Source organism: Pteropus vampyrus, unplaced genomic scaffold (assembly GCF_000151845.1).
Source record: "Pteropus vampyrus isolate Shadow unplaced genomic scaffold, Pvam_2.0 Scaffold172, whole genome shotgun sequence".
Classification (NCBI taxonomy): domain Eukaryota; kingdom Metazoa; phylum Chordata; class Mammalia; order Chiroptera; family Pteropodidae; genus Pteropus; species Pteropus vampyrus.
Window position 1 is genome coordinate 1,926,479 of NW_011888953.1, and position 10,798 is coordinate 1,937,276.

The 10,798-nt window shown below is 34.1% G+C and overlaps 1 pseudogene; it reads left to right on the top strand.

Annotated features, from left to right (window-relative positions):
* LOC105299110 overlaps nt 1-10,798 on the top strand; it is a 67,912-nt pseudogene that overhangs the window by 2,141 nt on the left and 54,973 nt on the right.

Genomic DNA, 10,798 nt, shown 5'->3' on the forward strand with positions numbered 1-10,798 from the left:
ATGAAAAGCTTTAAGTAAATTATAGTTCTCTTACCTTGATTTCATATCATCCCAAACTAGATACATTGCTATTCCAACAAAAATGTGAGTTCTGAATATCAAAGGTGAGGGTGACCCCCGCTCCCCGCTTTTTGGTACACTCCTTAGTTAAGTGTCTTAGAAACATTTCTCAAATGAATAACAGTTTTATAAAGAAGAGTAACTCTGTATTTGCGGTCAGTCCATTTATTCACTTGCACCTGGGCAAGATTACCTCAAAAGCTCAGCTGTAGTTAGGACCAAGAGCTGTGATTTGGACTTGAATCTCTCACACAGTGGCAGTGGAGAAGACAGTGTGAGGAAAGGCACTGTCTGATTCCTGCTTTTCCAGTTCAGACACTTAGTTGCTTTAGAATTTTGTACTGTTTCAGGAGTGAAATATTTATGGATAAATGCCAGGTAGAGGTTGCTGGGAAGTTGACTCATGTATTGCCAACTCTCTGGGCTTGTAACTCACCTTATTACAAGTGCTGGGGCTTTGGAGTTCCACATATTATTAGAAAGCGACAAGGAAGGGCGCCTCCATGAGCACGTGTGATAGCACACGATGATGCACACACATTTGTATGTATTTATATGTATAAGGGTAGTTATAGCTACTCATCTATTAAAAGGATCTGCTATTCATATTTATATTTTATTTTATATTTAAAGTATGTATTTTATTTGATCAATTCGTTCAGCAATAAGTGTTTATTAAGTACTCATGCGTCCGTCTCCGTGGCAAATGCAAATGTGAAAGCATAATGCTCTAAATCCACCTTACTTTTCCAATCCATATAATAAGACAATATACTCCTTGGTTGCATTTTGGACTAAAGATGTTTGTTATTTTGTTATATGGAATAATAAAATATCCCAAATGAAGTTTTAGAAGATGACTCTAATCGCTCCTGATTGCCCCGGGGTTGGTAAAACTATGTGTTCTTTTTATGTCTTTCTAGTTTATTACCATGTTACCCAAACTTCCTCCCTTAACTTCTAATTCTCTGAAATCTTTTGAAACTTGGCCTTCCTTCTTTGATTTGCCGCTGTCTTTGAGAAAATGAGTACAATGTTTGCTTCTGACCTTCTTTGGAACTTTGCTCCATCAATTTTCCCGATTTTTTAAAAAGCGTCTTCTGTTATTCCCTGTCTGTGTGTTTCTTTTCTGTCTACAGAATGGTTCAAGCCTTTGCTATTACAAAGAAGAAAAACTTCATCTGGATTCAGTTCTTTTTCAAATTATGCCCTCTTTTTCCTCTTTTCATTCAATATCAAAGTTCTTTGAAAACTTGTACATACTCTTGACTCCACCTGGTTGCCTTGCACTCACTGCTTTATCTCTTGCAACCTGGCTTTCCTTCCCGGCACATTCCTGAAAATGTTCCCACGAAGGTCAGGTCTAAGCTCTGGACATCACCAAACTAATCTTCAACCTTGAATTAGTGGGGAAATTTGATCCAGTTCATATATTCTTTGTGAAATCTTCTCTTGGCTTCTGTTTGGTCTGTAGTCTCCCAACTTTCCTTAATCATTATCGAGATTTATCTCTTAACTCACTTTATTTCTTTATGAACTCTTCCCCTTTGTGATGTCTATTCAATTATAATCAGTCTGATTTAATTAAATCTCTGCATCTTTATTATTTAATTAAAAATATGCATCTTTAGACTTGACTTTTAAGCTCCAGACAGTCCTTTGCTACTTGATCCATTTGTGCTACTAACATCTCAAGTTTATGAAGTCTCGAATCAAACTTATAGCTTTCTTCCCCAAATAGAACCTTTCTGACCTCTGTTTTGTTTAGGAAACTGACATTTTTCAGTCAGGCAAGCTAAATCTTAGATTATTTTTTGACATGAGAAATGCCGATGCTTTGAACTTAATCAGTTCCTGAGTGTTATTAATCATACTTCTCATAGGAGGTGGCCTTTTCACATAGCATGGGGAAGTTTGCAGTGGACGAGAAGCAAAAAGCCAGAGCAACACATTTTTGAATTATAGATCAGGGTTAATAATGACCTATTTACTATGTTAGAATAAAATAGGGGTTCAGTTTGAATGCTTTGCCTTGGCAGTATTCATCGAGATCACTTGGGTCCCTGTGTCCTGTACTGGGAAGGATGTTATAAGACTATGAGGACAAATATTTCCTGGAGAGTTCATCTGGTAGGAGTCATGGTCTGGATTCAGGCCCCCAGTTTTCCAGGATGGTGTATAGGACCAAGCTGCAGTCTCGTCTGGAAACAGGTGGGCATCAGGGACCCAGAAGGAAAAGTAACTAGGCATGTTGGCTATAGAATTAGACAATTGGGATGGATGTAGCTATATATTCATGTTCAAAGTACTAAATCTACCCCAGAAATAGAGACTATTTCCAGCCCTCGTTCTGTTATGAGGGTGGATATACAACTCGTGGCTGGCCATACTATTATTGGCTTAGGTCCTTCTGGTTGTCGAGCCAGTAAAAGAGGCAAAACTTTAATTTCTATGGGACAAAGGAAGCAGGAAGAACTACTTCTGCATGTCTGTTAAATCCGTCATGACTTCTCTCCAACCCCATGTTCACAGCTATTAACTTAATTCTGACCTCAATTATTACTTATGCCTTTAAACTGGATTTCTTCTCCCAGGCTATCTTCACTTCAGTAGAGTCAGCTTGATACAATCAAATTATTATTCCCAAAACACAGTTAATTTATGTCAATTTCTTATTTAGAATTGTTCAGTGACTAACTATTCACCTCCCTTTCCCAAATCTTATCACTCTAACTTTTCTTCATATCCTTATCACCAGTTATTTCTTACTTTTTACCTGGATCGAAATGTTAATTTATTCACTTTTCATTTAATAACCATTTTTTGTATACTAGGAATTATGCTAAATTCTAGAGGTATAAAGATAAAAAAAAATGTAGTCTCTGTTTTTGAACAATACCTAGTCTCATAGGGACAAAGATACATAAAAACCTCACCATATATTTTGATGAATGCCAGGTAATGGTAGGTACAGGACACCACGGAAGAAATGAATGCCTTGATCCCTCTAAATGCATGTTCTTTAAAAGAGATTTTCTTCCTCTGCTCCTTTGTTGATGTCGTATCCTACTGGACTACAATCTCTACCTCCAATCTGTTTTTTTCAAATCCTATTTCTCTATAAATAATTTTTTAAATTAAATACCAGCTTCTCCATGAAGCCTTCCTGAATGCTTATAACCTGATGATGACTTTGCCATAGCATTTTGGACATTTTATATGATTATTCTTCATCTGATAGTTGTTTTTCATGTTCTTGACTTATCTCCATCCTAAACCTTAAGATCTTCAGGATAGGCTTTCAATCTATTTGGTCATCTCTAACCATGTACTCAAAAGTATTTATCTTTCAAATTCCTTGAAATAAATTATTAGTGTGGTTTCTCAAGATAAAAATGAGATTTCATTACTTTATCATCAGATAAGATGAATAAAAGTATTAGAGAAATTGAGTACAACTATTGGAGAACATTCATGCCTAAGTTTCTGAAACAAAGAAAAACAAAATCTATTTGTAGCAGAATACCTTAGTAGTGAGATCACAATGAATTAATCTACCAGGAAAATGAAAAAAAACAACCCTCATTGTTTGATACTTGAAATATTAAAACTCTTTTAATATGACCCATTAGATTAATTCTGAGAAATAATGTGTTAGAATTTGTTAGGTACGAGTTTCATTATAGCATTTCTTTTGGGATATTTGATATGACTTCAGAATGCTTCAAACATTTCAGAAATTTTTCTATGTTGAGACTGGATTTTTAAAGAAGAAAATATACACTATAATACAAGTGAGTAAAACATTTAAATATTTTCTAATTATGTACATGTTCATGTATGTTTCTTATTATATAGTTCAGATATTAGATGCCAGTAGTGGGTATTCTTACTTCTGGATTCCTGGGAGAAATATCACAAGAAGGGAAGAATTATTATAGGGAGACAAAAAATAAAAAATGACCGGAAAGAATTTTTATAGGGAGACGAAAAATAAAAAAATGAAATTCACACACAAAATCCTTGGTTCCCATATTACTCAAGGCTTACATTTCAGCTCTTAAAACTGTCTTCTGTATTCCTCTTCAACTAGGGATAGTAAGGATTTTAATTTCACACCTAATTACCAAGATCATCTCTATTTACAACCTTAACCCAAATTCTAATGATGAAATTATTGCTCTGAATGTAGTTTGTTAAGTTTGCTCTGATAATCTCACTCTCATGCTACTTTTAATGTGTTCACCTATTTAATCCTTTGAATTCCTAATTCCTATCAAAGTGGACCTTGCTAAAAAATTAAATAAGATTATAATAGTTCTAACTTTAGTATTAATTAACAAGGTTCATTAGTAACACATGAAATATGTTACATTCTAGAAGAAGGTTTAGTTTGAATATGGAATAAATTCAGCCTAGTCTTTTAATCTGCAATTTCATTTTTTAGACCTACCACAAAATGCTTTATAAACAGCAGCTTGCAGAAAATACGGGCACAGGTTCTAATATGGCTTCCTGGGAACAGAACATGAGTTGTGGTTTGACTCATATCAGGGGCCAAAGAAAATATGAGCCCACAAAATAATTCCAATCTGACTTTGAATTGTTGATAGTCATTTTAAAATAACTCATTGTTCACCAAGCAAGACGTAAACTGTTCAGATCGACTGGATGTGTTACTTATTGGAACTAGGAAAAGAGCTTAAAATTCAAGCTATTTCCTTGTGCAAAGGATTGACCGTACTTTCATTTTTCGAGATAAACATCCTTACAATTGTTGGCTATTTATGAAATGTGAAAATTGTACTTTTGGACTTTGGGGTACATAGCTGTGGTTTTGAATTCTCTTTCTGTTTTTAGGTGTATATCATTGGACAGGTTTTTAAATCCCTCCAAATCCCAATTTCCTTATCTTTCAAATTCCTAATGTCTGTCTTATTGGGACTGTTGCGAAGATTAATTGAAATGACGTAAATGAAGCCTCCAGTAGACTACATGAGAAGGAGACCCAAAAGGAAGAGCCAGAGAAAAATGATGGAAGCCAGGAAGTTGTAACATCTCTCTTATGTGCTCTCACTAAACCCTATATGTAAACCTGTTCTGATACCTACTGTACAGTGCCTTTTGGCTTATCTCTCTGTGTCAGCAAATAATGAGCTTCTTAAAGTCACCATCCATTTTTTAAAAAGTTATTTCAGAATTTGGTCTGATGGCTGATTCATAGTTAGTCTTGATTAACTGTTGTCAGTTAAAGAATCATAGAGTGGCTTCAGAGATGCTGTAACCTGAGAGAGATTTTGTAACTAGAATTGGCTAAGTCTTAGGACAACTGATCCATGGATAAGGCACAAGTTACTGGTCTCAAGTGCTCTTTTAGCAATCCTAGATTAATGTGAGAATTCTTTTTTTTTAAATTACAGATTTCAAGAACTGGGAATCTATGAATCTGTAGTTTTAACAAGCTCCCCAGGTTATTCTGATATACAGTCAGATTTTTCTTTGGCAATTCTAAAGTCCTTGGCGGTCTTACTCTTGATTCAACAAAAGTTTAGTATTAGAGTGCCCAAGGTGAACAAACCAGATCTCAACAAGTGGATAGAGAATAGTGCAGGCCATCAGGGAAGAGGATTCTGAGAAATCTAGGCAGGCATGTTGTAGGATCATCATCTTGGATGGTGCTTGCAAAACATCTGATTATTTGAATCAGGACAGAAAATCAGAATAGAAATCTGAAAACAGTTTGGTAGAGTTGTAATCCTCCCTCCACTTAGCAAGTAACTTAATCTTTCTTACCTCAGTTTCTTAGTCTGTAAAATAAAGATAATCATATTTCTACCTTAAAAGGTTCTATGAAGACTAAATGAAATAACTTATGCAAAACACAGTTCTTGGCATAAATATGTTCTCAGTTTATACTAATATCACCACCACCACCATCACCACCACCACCACCACCATCATCATCATCATCATCATCATCATCATCATCATCTTTCCAAGACCAAACAGGTACTATTCTGACTTCTCCAGTTCATATATACCTCTCTTTGAAATGTCTTAACATATAAATCATGAAACAATTATAGAACTTTGTTCTATACTCTCTTGTATAATATTTTTAGTAATTATTTTCTTGTCTTATCTTTGGTCTTCTGAAGCAAAATATATGCTTGCTGATAATCTGTAGCATGTTCATCTATGTTGGGCTGAATATACATTAGGTTTCAAAAGCACATGTTAGATGGACAATTCTGTTCCACAAAGCAATGCCAATTAGAGCCAGTTTCTGCTGGAACATTATGGAACATCATCATCAACAACAAAAATGGAGCTGATTCTTTTCACTTTGTAGCATGTGCTTCCAAAATGAATTCCAGCCACTGAAACATATCAATAGAGAATGCTTTGGTTTCAAAAATAGGTCATACACATGTTTTTGAGGTCAGAATTCAAAACACTGGTTAAATTTTTACATTCTCAAGAAAACTCTGTGTGGGACCTTGAATTGTGCAAGTATGAGACAAAGTAGAAATGAATCCACTTGGCCCCATTTAACTCCAAACTTGCTAACCCCCAAACACAGATGAAAAACATTTATTATTTTCTTTGTATTTTATATCAAAAATGAGTCAAAAATAGAGAAGCTTAATATTAGTCCTTGGTTTTGAAAAAAGTTGGTTTCCCTAATTTATGTATACAGAACATGCCCCATGCACATACATAGATATTTTAACAAAAAGTGATTTAAATCCCATGAGCTAATTCTGCTTGCTTTACTTTGTTTAGTATAGAATGAAGAAATTAGGAGATTACTCAATTGTATTTTTTAATTTGTTTTGTGTTAGATTAGAAAATTTGGAAAATAGATAAAATGGTTAAATATCCTCATTATAAAAGTATGTGTGGTGTTTTTAAAAAAAGGAGAAGAATGAAGGGAAAAAGAGGAAAATTTTCATTCATAGTCACAGTTTAAAAATGTCATTCTATGCCATGGTAGATTAAGGGCAATAACACATATTGCTAAAATTCTTTACAATATTTAAATGTACATTCCAGAATTAAATTAGATTTTAAAAGGCTTGCAGGTTGTGAGTTCTCTTATTTCATATTTATATTTAACCTATACTTAATTATACTTTATCTGGATTTTCTTCATAGACGATTTTTAGACGAAATTATTTTTAGGCTCAAAGGTTTTGGCTTAATAAAAATTTTAATTTTAAAACTTATCCATGAAGGTTAGCAAAATTGAATTGGTCATATATCATGCCTCTGATTCCTTACATTTTTCATAGTTCTTTCTGTAAGTATGATAATATGATAAGTATTTATTAACCATCACACTAAAATAGTCAAGTGTGGGGTAAAACCAAAATAACTTTAGTTTCCAGAACTCATCTGCCTATGACCATTTTAAATATCCCTACCACTCTTAGAAGAAATTATCTGTATTACTAGTCTCTAGAATTAATATATATATTCATATTTTGACCTCTCTGCCTTTGTCTGACCAATGCATGTTGTTAATAATTAAAAAAGAACTCATTAATACGTACCTATGCTGCCCCAAAATGAGAGTATGGCTATACTGATGGCTAAAATTGAAATGCTTCTTCCCAGCTGGTAAAGAGCAGCTCTGACCAGACCTCCTCTACAGTCCTCCCTGAGAGGCTTGGCATCTGGCAGAGTAAAGGCGTCGAGGATCTGCTCTGGTTTTATGGCTGGCACCTAGTGCTGTGCCGAATGGTTTCTTCCATATTTGTGATTCCTCTCTCTTTGAATATGCTAAGAACTGAGAAGCTTGATATTCACATGAGGTTGTTCCTATCCTAAGAATTTCTGTATGCGGTTTGGCAAACTATTAGCGATTCTGCTGATTTAAAATTATATATAATATGGTTTATAAATATACCTATAGTCATAAGCTCATAGGACTCATTATATATTTATTAGTGGCTTAGTTGTGTATATTAAACTAATTAAATATAAAGTTACAGCAATCCTATTATGTTGAAGGGTGAGACTAGCAGAGGACAAGGTCAGAAAGATCTCAGGAGTAGCCAAGACTTGTGTTGGAAAAGAATGAGGAAGACATCTGGTTCTTAGAAGTCGGAATGCTAGATAGATAATATTTGAAGAATATATAATTGGGTCCCGAACTTAGCAATGAATTTCTGTAGCCAGCTTTTGGGAAAACAGAAAAAGAACCTGGGCAACAGAAGAGAAGGATAGAACAGAAGTGAGCTGGCAACAAGAGTCACTAGTTGTGCATTAGGATTTGTAAACTTCTAATATTTTTAGAAGCCTGGAAGAGATCCAGCCAAGCTGGATGCCATCGTCAAAGAAGATTTCCGAGTACGGCCAGAGCAAGCCCAGAGGTGCCCAGTGTTCTGGCGGTGCTCTGGGCACAGACCCGAAGGGCAGTGGGAGGCCTGCTGCCTTCCAGCAGAGGGATTAATCAAGTGCCGTCCCCTTTCCCTGCAGTTCAGATAAGACATTACTGCAAGCATTCACTGAAGTTCATATTTCTTATTTTTTAGTTTGAAATCCAGCTATATTCAATAGAAATTAAATTCAAATATTTGGCAGTCTGAGTTCTCAATCTGGAAGATTCCTCATGGTCAATTTTATATATCTCTGTCTTCTGTGAAGGCTTCGTTTATTTAAATTTCCTCACAGGAGGATAGTTTTGCCTCTTTAATTTACCGAGATGAAGATTTTACAAATACTTTCGTCTTTTTGAGACTAATTTAATTCTCCAGCAGTTCTTTACCTAAATATTTTGTTTTAATTGTACCCTTATCTTTGGTTCTCTTTATCTTGAGAAATTTGAACATTTGATTACTTATTGAACACAGTTATAAACTTTTTCCTGTGCTTTCTTTTCTCTAGATTTAATATAAACCAGACTCCTTTTAAGATTGTCCTTAAATTCATTACCCTTTCTTGATCATTTCCACTGTTCTTCTTTGAATGCTCCTGTCTTCTCATGTTTTTTTTTTTTCTTTTTCAAAAGAGAGAAACAAAGACTGACAATAACTTTCTAATGAAGCTCTGGTTTGCTCTATATGCCAGATATCTTCATAGCTTTTACGTTATTTTTTTTCTTTTGACTTACTCCTTTTTAGCAATGGCACCACATTGCCTAAGATAAACACGTCCATGGTGATTTTGAAGCCAAAAGCTTGTTGAGTTCATTTCCTTATCAACAGACCTCAACCTAAAGAATGAAATGAAAAGAAGTGCTTTTATAAGAGCCTCTCTCTAAACCTCTCTGACTTGAGTGACTCATCCCAGAAGACAGTTCTTTTTCTTTCCTGCTGTGGCGGCAATCTTCCGCTAGATTGTCCTTTGAATTTATTTAACAGCTGCTAAATGCCAATGATGTTGACAAGAAACAAGAAGTAGGATTAGCTTCTGTTGGAAGGGTATCACATCTAAATAGCTTTTTAATGCTGAGGTGGGGGATGTGCTTGTAATATTTGGAGGGCATATTAACTAACAAATAATTGGCTTTCATTTGGCAAATTTTATCAAAATGATACACTTTTTGACTTGTTTTACTAAGTCGTCTGTGTACTTTGAAGAACATGAACATATTCTGTAGACCATTACCTTCCATCATGAAATGCCACACTTTAATTTCATTCAGCAAGAAATACAAATAGATGATATTCATAGGCAAATCAAGCTCCCTGGATTTTTGTTGAAACATTACTGCTACTAAAATATATGCATTTATTTGTTGTTTGTCAAGGATGACAGTAACTAAATAAATTATAGTAAGTAAATAAATAGGTAAATAACTAAATAATCTATAATAAATAAATAAGCAATTAGAATTCTGCAAATGCAGGTAGCATAATCTCCTTTTAAAATTACCCCTTTTCTAAAGAATTTAATGTGAATTACTTTGATAGATCTAAACTATGGCAGTTTGAATATAAAATGTTTGATTTGAGGTTACCTCTCTGACAATTTCTCTTACTGACAATTTCAATTACTTTTTCTCTTAACATTTAAGAGCTTAAAATATTGAGTTATATATAAAATAATCAACTTTTCATAGCTGCTTATGTTATAACCTCTTTTACAATTGTAATATCAATATGAATTCATAAGCACTGAAAGACCATTAATTTATTAAATGTGGGAATCATTGAGTAGGTATGTGTGTGATTTTAATGAATGGAAAGCTCCAAGTAGAGTAGCTAGTGCAGAGTAGGCTCTCTATAAGTTGTTTTTAATGAGAGGAAAACATACTGTTGAAATTCCTTTAAGATAAAATTTTAAAAAAATAAGGGAAAACTAGTTTGGGAGCAATAAAGTATGTTAATTGGTGGCATCCATTTTTGTTGGTAGGACATGTAAAATGAGTTTCGAAGCACTCTACATTCACAAAAACACGCATGAGAACTTTTTACCTTGTATTCCATTTGGAAATGATTAAAAATGTTTCCGATCAGTCTTATGCTAGTCAAAAGAATATTTTTATTGATTTCTAGTATTTGTCTTTAATTCAAATAAGTATCAGATCAGCCTCTTTATCTCTTATCCAGAATCCCATCTCTCCAACATTTTTATTAATGTCAAAGTCTTTACTCTTTTTTCTATTCTTCAGGGTTATGATAGCTATTTTCAGAAAATATTCAGTTCTACTCACCTGACTTACATTGCATTAAGTGTATGAATCAGCTATGATTTCTTTAAAATATCTACAATAGCATAGAAGTCTGTG